The 10340-nt window shown below is 36.5% G+C and overlaps 1 long non-coding RNA gene across 1 annotated transcript; it reads right to left on the reverse strand.

Moving 5' to 3' along the window:
* Positions 1 to 4433: 4433 nt before the first annotated feature.
* LOC122216077 lies at positions 4434 to 9421 on the reverse strand. The gene is made up of 2 exons (XR_006200689.1): positions 9153 to 9421; positions 4434 to 5678 (listed from the first exon to the last, which is right to left on the reverse strand). It is a non-coding gene; the product is annotated as an uncharacterized LOC122216077 (long non-coding RNA).
* Between the last annotated feature and the right edge of the window lie 919 nt (positions 9422 to 10340).

Here is a 10340-nt window from a genome sequence, read left to right on the forward strand (position 1 = left end):
TTTAAAAATCTGGGTTTTTTTTATTATCTCTTTTTTTCCCCCTTTGGCTGTTGTTTTGTTTCTTAAATGCCACAAGTGAGTGAGATCATATGGTACTTGTCTTTGCCTGGCTGACTTATTTCGCTTAGCATTATACCCTCTAGTTCCATCCATATTATTGCAAATGGCAAGATTTCACTCATTTTTATGGCTGTTTGAGATAGTTGTAAGAAGGTCCAAGAGAGGTGTAGGGGTTTATACCATTAATGTTCTATAATGATTTTAAGTTAGTTATGTCAAAGATATTTCATACTGATAATCATCTATCTGATTGGATGAATCCACTGTTTTGCCTATAAAAATGGCTATTTTGTAAAGTATTATTATTTCCCTATGAATAGATACATGCTTTTCTTCATAAAGCATGATGCTTGAAACTATAAGGCAGTAATTAATCACTATCATAAATCTTACTACAAACCTTGCAGGAATGTTTTAAACCAGATTGCAGTGATTCTGCAGAATGTGTAGATTCTAGACATCCATATTTTATAAGCACCCATGCTTAACAGCAAGAAGACCCAAACAAATATATTATTTTGTTTGGACATTTGATATCGAGTATACTTAAAAATGTAACCAAGGAATCAAAAACGAACTTTTTTTTTAACTTTACCATGCACCTCAATAGCATCTCCTTTGTCTATCTTATTAGCAAAAACATGTTAAAAATTTACCACACTTTATCAGTGTTGTATAATTCTAGTGTTCAAGTCCTTAGATAAAAAATTACCATATATATATATATATGTTCTGAAATGGAATCAGATCCCAGATACAGTTACTTGCAAAATCTCAGGAGTTTGAGATTCTTCAGAATTCTTCAGATTCTTCGGAAGAAGAAATATGTTTCTCATTACTTTTGTAAAACTTTGAAGTATATTATGTTTTAATTGTAAGAAATACACCTTTAAATACTCCTTTGTACTGCTTATGATAGTTGTACCTGTAATCAGAATATGTTCTCATAAAGATCTACATACACATACATACATTTTGATCTAGTGGCATTTCCCCATTAAAGAGAAGAGAAATGCAAAAGATTTTTTAAACTACTTTTTTTTTTAAAGACAGGGTGTTATATACATACCATTTATAAATAAGCCCTGAAATAGCCACAAGATATATGTGGCAGACAGTTGAGTGAACATGGTCAATATTAAGACTTCCACAGTTGACTCAAGTGGGTAAAATTGATTTTTTAAACCTATAACCCATTATGAGTATGCATTTAACCTAACCAAACTCACATGGTGGCTTTTGCATTTTTGTGTAGCTTGGATTTTCTGTCTGTTGTCTAGCAGATGCTAGAATGGGGAAGTGAAGCTCTTCTTGGACAATATATATGAGACAATAGTGGAAGAAAACCTTTGGTTTGTTTTCTTCCTGTTTTTAAAATTCACAGTGCTAATTTGTGCTGTCTTTATACTCAGTATGTAATGCGTTACAGAGTTGCCTCACTTATTTTTTATGCTCACTCATGAGAAGTGTGTCATTTTCTAGAATGGAGAAGGTAAAGCAGAGTTCCACAAGGTCTGTATTTGTCACAGTGAAAATTTGGCAGTTTATTGACTTTCCTTTTTCATTCATGTTGACTTGTCATTTTCTTTCTTTCTTGTTTCCTAATCATGGTAGCTCTTGCTTGAGAGCTTGTCTTTACAGGGGCAGTAGCAGAATGTTTGTTGGAGTTATTACCTTTTAACATAGCTGCTTAATGATGTCACAGTGGTTGTGGAGGAGAAAAGATAATTTTTTAGAACTCCTCTTCCTTAGCCAATGTGCTTCATGGAATCATAGAAAGCTGGGGCTGGGGGGAATCTCCATAATCCTGTAGTTTGGCATTCACAAACTGGTAGTTCACCAGCTTTTACCTTGGCATTGCTTAATTTGACTGCCATAATGATTTTGTTTGTTTTCAGGTCTAAATCTCTTCAAATGAGGCATGTGTTTTTCAGGTTCCTGTAGACTCCAATACTGCCTAGTTTTTTGCAACCAACTTCTTGACACATTTATGCCACCCACCCAGCCTATCAAAGTATTTGTGTTTCTGACTTCAAATCTACTGAATTGAACCATATCAAATTGCCATTTTTTTTTAGATTTAAAAGGTAGTTGAATATTAGAAATTCCATATAGTTCAGTCTTCTTATTTCAGAGATGAAGAATTTTTTTTTAATTTTTAATATTTGTTTATTTTTGAGAGACAGAGAGAGAAAGAGCACAAGCAGGGGAGGGGCAGAGAGAGACACGCACAGAATTTGAAGCAGGCTCCAGGCTCTGAGCCCAACATGGGGCTCGAATTCATGAACCATGAGATCATGACCTGAGCCAAAGTTGGACGCTTAACTGACTGAGCCACCCAGGCACCCCAAGAAGAATAATTTTAAAGAACAAATGACTCATTTAAAATAACAGAGTTCCCAGCATCTCAAAACAGGTATATATATGTTTTTTCAGGAGTTGCTATTTAAAGGATAGTTTGACTAGATTGATAAAGCAATTGCTCCTGGGGCTTATAATTTTTGAAGCCTTATCACTAAGTATATCTGTGTAAGAATGATTTATTCTCCTTCTTTCCCGGGAGTAGGATTTGGAGGAAAAGAAGGGGTACCACTGACAAAAGGTTAACAGAGTGAGGAGAGAAAGAGAGAGAGAATGTATAGAACTGAAGGGAACATAGCAATTTATGAGAGTTGAGTGGAATTTTCCTGAAATGCTGTTGTCTCTGTTGATGTACCACTTGTTTTATGTGGATTAATAGTCATCAGAATCAATATGCTCTAAGTGATGCAAGTGAATTTTAACATTCTTTCATTTAACAGATTCCTAGTGTGAACCATATTTAATGATCAGCCTAAAATTGGAAATAGATATTTATTGCGGGGCTCTAAGTTATGAGTTCATTTTGTAATTGAGTTGGGACAAAGATATGATTACAGTTTGTTCATTGTATGCACTATGGCTTAAATAATGCCTCTGAAATGCATGCATGTAGATGAAACTGCATCTGTGTGTCTAAGGAAAAAAAATCCTGTCCTTTTTATTCCAGAGTATTGGGAAAATGGGTTCTGAGATTGATTTTGGCAGTTAATAAAAGTAAAGAGTTACAATATTGTATTGTACTCTAAAAATTAGAGAGAACAGAGCCACTTAATTATAAGTGGCTGTTTTTTCAGCTTTATATTTCTGTGCTTGTTATGAGATCAATAGGAATTATCTTCTTATTTTTCTAGTTCTAAACATGCCAAGAAAACAATAGCCCTAACCTGGTGTGCTAACATTAATAAATCATAATTATATTCTCAATAATAGAAGTGTACACTATTCTCAAGAATGTATACAATACTTAAGGCTACATTGTCTCAGATTCCTATGACAACCTCAGGAAATGAGCATTAGTATTCCACTCCCCAACCCCCTTCTCAGATGAGGAAGTTGAGGTTTGGCAAGAGAAGGTAGCCTGCTATGAAGTTAGAGTCTGGATCCTTGTACTCTTATTCCCATGTGCTATTCCTCTTTCACTGATGGAGATAGGAAATATCAAAGAACCCCCCACACTCAGACTCTTCAGAGCACTGACAGTTTCAATACCAGCAGAGAATCACCTGGCAAAGCTCAGAGATGGCATTGAGATTTTGACTAATAGAGACTAACCACGTACATAGTTGAATTTGCAGCAGAGGAAAGGCTACTGTATCCTACCTTCATGGCAGATCAGAACTTACATTGTCATGCCATCCTTCTGCTTAAAAGGGTCATGGTTCTGTGCCTTTCATTATCTAGGGAAATATCACATTATTAACCAGGGGCACTGAGGGATGTATATGAGAATGGGTGGCACAATGTATATAGATGATATTTCCCAGCGGTCTTCTGGAGAGAGCCTGTTCGAATGTACTGCAGCAATTCAAGCCACATTAACAGAGAGAAACACTGTTCACTGTATCCCTTCTGTCCACAAGGGAGTAAAGTGTGTAGGGAAAGAAGTTCAATTTCTCCTTCTCTGTAGCCATAAAATGATTTTTTTTTTCATTTTGATAAGAAATATCAGTCTTTGCAATTGAGAAAATTCAGTTAGAATTATCGAAATGATTGCACTCATTGGGCAATTATATGAAGATGGCTCATTATTAAAAACAGATCTTCTGGTGTTTATCTCAAAGAGAATTTCCTATTGCCCTGTTACTAGAAGGAGAGTGGCTTTGTGACTGCTGGTAGGCTGGTAAGTGAGGGCTAAAAACTATTTTCTCATGTGACATATTCATCACCTTCGGAAAGAGAGAAGAACTGAGAAGAACTGTATTAGGGTGGAGGAATTATGGGAGATGGCTTTCCAAATGGTTTTGTAATGAAGCTACACTAATTATATAAAGGAAATATGTTTATAATACCAATGAATAATAGAAGTCTTTATTAGGTGCTACAATTGTGTTATCAGTTTTATAAATATTTGCACCAGCAGTTAAATACAGGGGAAAGAAGAAAGACCAACAGTAGTATACATTTCAATTACGTATATAAAATAGCCACTTAAAAATTGGTCTTTGGTTGTGATGCCACATGTCCTGCCTGGGTCATTTACCTTTTTTCTAAGTAGCTAGAAATGCGCCTAATAGATCTTATGAAGAAGAATATACCCCAAGTAAATTTATCAGGTTAGTAGAGGTTGTGAGCACATCACATACTTCTGTTGTTGTTTTTTCTGGAATCGTCGTTCAGTTTTGGTCCATGTTAGTAGAGTACTTGTAAAGGAACAACTGTCAAAAAGGTTCTCTCTCTCTAGTTTTCTTTTCTTTGGCTCCTTGGTAACGATGAAATGACCTTGTTTGAGTGCATTAAAGTTTTTGGTACTGATGTACAGTGTAAGTGATCCATTTTGTCTGTCACAAACCAATATTCTTTGAAAGTCCTTAGTGTTTTAGGTGCAATTCAGAAAGTAACAGAGAAAGAGACTCGACCCTCAAGGAAGTTGGAATCTAAAGGCAATCTTTCCTTCTAATGGTGAAATGTTCTGCCAGGTGAAGTGCCTGCTTACTCCTCTATGGAGAGAGATTGTCTTTCGCCTTGATGCAATCCAATGAGAAGTCCCTGCCCTTACCTATTAGTTTTAGAGAACAGTGTGGGGAAGAGGAAAGTCTTCAGAACACTTTTCTAATTTCAGATAGCCATTTAACTTGTCAAAACCCAGAATTTGTTTCTTTACTTATGTTATCTTCATGTGGAAGAGCTGTGTTTGTATTCAGAAAGCAGATAGTTTACCAACTTCTGCTATAGCCACTAACTCAGGATTTTTCAGCACAAGGTATTGCAACCAGTGAGGTAGCAGAGTGGGGGTGGGTGGGTGGACAATCTGGACTTTTTTTTATTGTCCTGTTGGGCATAAATGCTCTATAGTCGGTCATTCCATAGTGCTTGGGTTTTGGCCTTGCAGACCTAATGAGGGGATGAAAGATCCATCACTTCTGTTTCAGAGTCCTGATATTTCTGTCCGTGGTCTCAGTTTTTGTCCATGGTCTCTATTTCCATGGCTCCCTATGTCCTAATACCTCTGAACTTTCACCATGCTTGTATAAGTTCAAGGAGTGTCCGCCTCATATTACAATGGAGTTTCTGAGTAACAGCTTGTTTGAGAGTATTGCCTGTGACCAAGAAACACATAAGCAAAGGAAGCTTTCAATCCTCATTTCATTTTCATTGTAGCACAATAAAAAACTAACTTTGAAACTATTTTAAAATTTATATGATTTTCAGTTACAAAAAGGATCACTTTTCAACCAGACTAGTGCATGTGTGTGAGCGTGGACACACGTGTGTGCGTGCGCGCACACACACACACACACACACAGACACACACACTGATATAATAATCTGGTATTCCTCACAAATAGACCTTTAGTATCCCGCCATTAGTCTGTGATATTATAACTCATAAAGTACAACTCTTTATTTTTAAGGTTTTATTTATTTATTTTGAGAGAGCACACAGGGGAAGGGCAGAGAGACATGGAGAGGGAGGGAAGGAGGGAGGGATGGAGGGAGAGAGAGAGAGAGAGAGAGAGAGAGAGAGAGAGAGAGAGAATCCCAAGCAGACTCTAATGTCAGTGCAGAGCGTGACAGGGGCTCTAACTCATGAACCATGAGATCCTGACCTGAGCCGAAATCAAGAGTCAGACGCTTAACCTGCTGAGCCACCCAGGTGCCTAGTACAACTCTTACAGTGTGCATTCCACCAGAGTTAGAGTCTGATAGATTCTGATATTGTATTTGGTGGAGGGGGCAGTAACAAGAAAGTCTTAGGATTGCTTTATACATTGCATAATATCAACTAATAATTATCCAATACAGATGTTTTAGCTTAGGTCATAATTTCAGACTGTTCCTTTTCTAAATACTAAAATGCAATAGCATTTTGCTAAGAAACTGAAAACACAAGTCTAAGCACAGACATGAATGTGACATCTTTCATGTGTATGTTTTTAGCTGTATGCTTTGGTTCTTGAATGTAAGCTTGTGCTGCTAAATATTAAGATGATTCCTTTACTCTATATACTTATCCAATGATAGAAACCATGGCACTCATTTTGCGGAGATGTGTTTGTTTAACTACCGGAGGTTATCCCAGTGGCAAGTTCATCCTTATTTGATAATAATGAAACATAAGTTTTATATGTTTGCTTGAGTAAGATTGCCATCTGGTAAATAATATGTTTTGTGAGTGTTTATAACAATCATGGTTTAAGCCCAAATTGACTTATCATGATTGCTGCAAATAACACTTGAGTGTCCTAACTGGTTTGATTTTTTTTTTCTTTGTTGAATTGAGAAAATGTATTTTATGAAGCTTCCTGCATTTATTTTTAAAGTATTTTGTGGGTTTTAAAGCTTGAGTTTTCAAAAGCAATAATTACAGTTGATTACTATCTCCATACAGTACTTCTGCTCTAAAGTAGAGAAAAAAGATTGTTTATACAGCATAAGTATTGTTTATATGTATGTATATAACCAAATATATGTATATATATAGATATATATATCCACATATCTCAATCTCTATCTATCTATCTATCTATCTATCTATCTAAAGTATATTTGGTTTCACCATCAACAAGGTAGAAGTTTATTCCTTTATAATTGATGAACCCTAAACATTTTCACTTTAGAATAGTATATTAACAAAGCATATCTAACAGCCAGGAGTGTCTTGGTGTATTATTTCTCAGGCAGTAATAGCATTAGAAGCAATTGTGGAAATGGTTTCCAACCCATTATCTCTCCTTAAATTGGAGAAACTTATGATAGAAAAAGTTTTTTTCCCCCTCAGCCCAAGTGAAGCTGAGATTGTCTTTTCTCCATGTCACATGTAAAACAGCTTTTCTAGTTTCCACAGGATTAATTTTCCACATATCAGTTCAATTTGAAGACTTCAAGTGAGATTCAATGACTTGTTCTTGAAAATGTCAATTAAAATCTTTAGCTAGTTGCTTTGCATATCAAAAGGAATATAAAGAAATGGGTATTTAGGCTAGAAATTTAGATGAGCCTAGAAATGGAGTCTATAGTTGGTTAGTGATTTTTGGTTAGAAGACTAGGCATTTGATTCTTCATGCCCATCAGTTATTTTCATGCTTTTCCAAGGTCAAGGTTGTGGCATTTGGCTAGAACTGGCTCTCTTGCTTTTGGGTGATATGATCTGGAAGGAAATAAGGGAGGCTGAGAGTATAATTAGATCAACCCAAAGCCATATTCTGCCCTTTGAAATGTTCTTTTCATATTTTCTTATATTCTGGAAGACTATCATATCTTCATTAGGAAGGTCTTCTGTACATACAGAGTATAGGTAGATACCTTCCTTGATTTCATCTTTATCCTCCCCTACTCAATTGATAATCTTTCTTTTAGGGAGTTTATTTTCACATACAGGTTCAACTTCCATTTACATGTAGATAACTCCAAATATACATTGTTCCCTCTCAGCTTTAGATCTCTGCCATACATATACCAGCACTCCTAATGATTTGTCCATAGCTTCTTAAACTGTTGTTAGAGTTCATTATCATCCCTCTTCTCCTCTTGCTTTTCCTATATTCGTGATTTCATTCATATCCATGTCTGTGGATATACTGCCTTTAAACTATGGCTCTGAAATCTGCATTTCTAGTCTGAAGAGATGACCTTCCTGTATAAAATCTGTTCTTCCTCTTGTTCTGTCCGTTTCAGAGAACAGGATTACCTCCACCCAGAAGCGAAAGCCAGAACCTGGTTGACATCCCAGATTCTTCCTGTCACCTGATCTTCCATATCTAATTGGTAACCATGGCGTGCTTTTAAGTAGCTCTCAAATCTATTCCCTCTTTTTCAGTTCTACCTCTTCTGCCTTAAATCCAGTCTTCATAATATCTTGTCTGCATACAGTAGATATTTTATAACCAGTTTCAACTTGCCAGGTAGCCTTTTCAATGTCATCCTCCAAATCCCTGCTAAAATGATCATTTAAAATGCAAATCTGAATATAACTTTCTCTATTTAATATCTATGACATTCGTGCTCACTGTTCTATCAGTAGAGACTAACACAATGATTGGCACATAATAATAATGATATTCATCTCATAGCATTGTTTTAAGAATTAGATTATTAATATAAAGCATGAATGTTAGGCATCAGTTTCTGTTATTGGCACCATTGTTGCAGAAGTAATTCTAATAAAGAATTTAGCAATATCCATAAAGGAACGAGTCATTTTCAAGATAAAGTTCAAGCCTCTGCCATAGCAAAAAAGAACCACTGTGGTCTGGCTCTGGTAGCATTCCAGCATCATTTTATGCTATCTCTTTAAACCCATTTGGGCTCCAGAAATTCTGAACCTGTAGCACCTTGGAGGATGGGTCGTGGTCTATTTCACCTTCACAACTTTGTATATACCACTTTCTCTGCATAAAATGCTCTCACTTGAATGCTTTTCTGCTTAGTGTATATTTACTCATCCTGCAAGTTGCAGCTTTTCTTACACTGGGTTAGGTATCTGTCCTTCAAGTCTTATGACATCCTGGGCATAATTCAAACATAATAGTTATCACATCGATACGATAATTTTGCTTACTTGTCTGTCTTACCTGCTTATGAACTTCTTGCTGATCGAGACTTTTTAATCTACATCTTTCACCTGGGACAGTGGCTGCCACAAGGCAGCTATTCAGTGAATCAATGTAATTTTCCACTATAAGGTTTTAGTTCTTGGTGTTTGTTCTCCTTTGGATTTTTTTCCTCATCTTGGCGTGACTTAATTCAGATGCCATTTTAAAGATGAAGCCTGTTATGACCTATTTGAACAATCTCTTTCTCATCACACAGTGCATGATTAATATCATAGCACGTGGAGAAACATGAGCTTCAAGTGGGGTAAAGCTGCCTTTTAACTGGGAGACTTAGGGTGAGTTACTTCATCTTTGAGCCTTGATTTCTTTGTTTATATATTGTGATATCAGCACTGCCTCACAAAGTTACATGAGCCATTGCAGGTGGAGATACAGGAGGAAATATGTGGAAAGAGCCTGGTGCTGTTGGTGGTTGTAAATATTTGTACCCTGACCATAGTGTACTAGTCATAGATAGTTTTCATCATTGACAATGACAATTATCTTATTTAGAAATCAGAAAAATAAAATTCATCCAGGATATTGATAATTATTTTCCCCAGGAGCAAATCCACACTTTAGTAAAAATGAGAAAATCTTTGTAGTAAATAGTTATTTTTGAGATCTTTTGTTTCTAGTACTTTTAACAATCTTTCCAGGTGTGTCTTATTTACATTTCATGATTTAAGAAACTGGTGTTCAAATAGATTTAAGAATTTGCCGGGGCGCCTGGGTGGCTGAGTCAGTTGGGCGTCCGACTTCGGCTCAGGTTATGATCTCACAGTTCGTGGGATCGAGCCCCGTGTCGGGCTCTGTGCTGACAGCTCGGATCCTGGAGCCTGTTTCAGATTCTGTGTCTCCCTCTCTCTCTGCCCCTCCCCTGCTCATGCTCTGTCTCTGTCTCAAAAATAAATAAACATTAAAAAAATTAAAAAAAAATTTGCCCAACAATTGTCAATAAGCATAAAGATTTTTAAAACTGTTGGTATCTTTTGACTCAAGAATTCCACTTATGGGACTCCATCCTAAAGAAACAAAATCAGGGCACCTGGGTGGTTCAGTCGGTTAAATGTCGGACTCTTGGTTTCAGCTCAGGTCATGATCCTAGGGTCTTGAGATCAAGCCCCGAGTCAGGCTCCATGCTGGGTGTGGAGCCTACTTAGGATT

The sequence above is a fragment of the Panthera leo genome, chromosome A3 (assembly GCF_018350215.1).
Source record: "Panthera leo isolate Ple1 chromosome A3, P.leo_Ple1_pat1.1, whole genome shotgun sequence".
NCBI classification, from domain to species: domain Eukaryota; kingdom Metazoa; phylum Chordata; class Mammalia; order Carnivora; family Felidae; genus Panthera; species Panthera leo.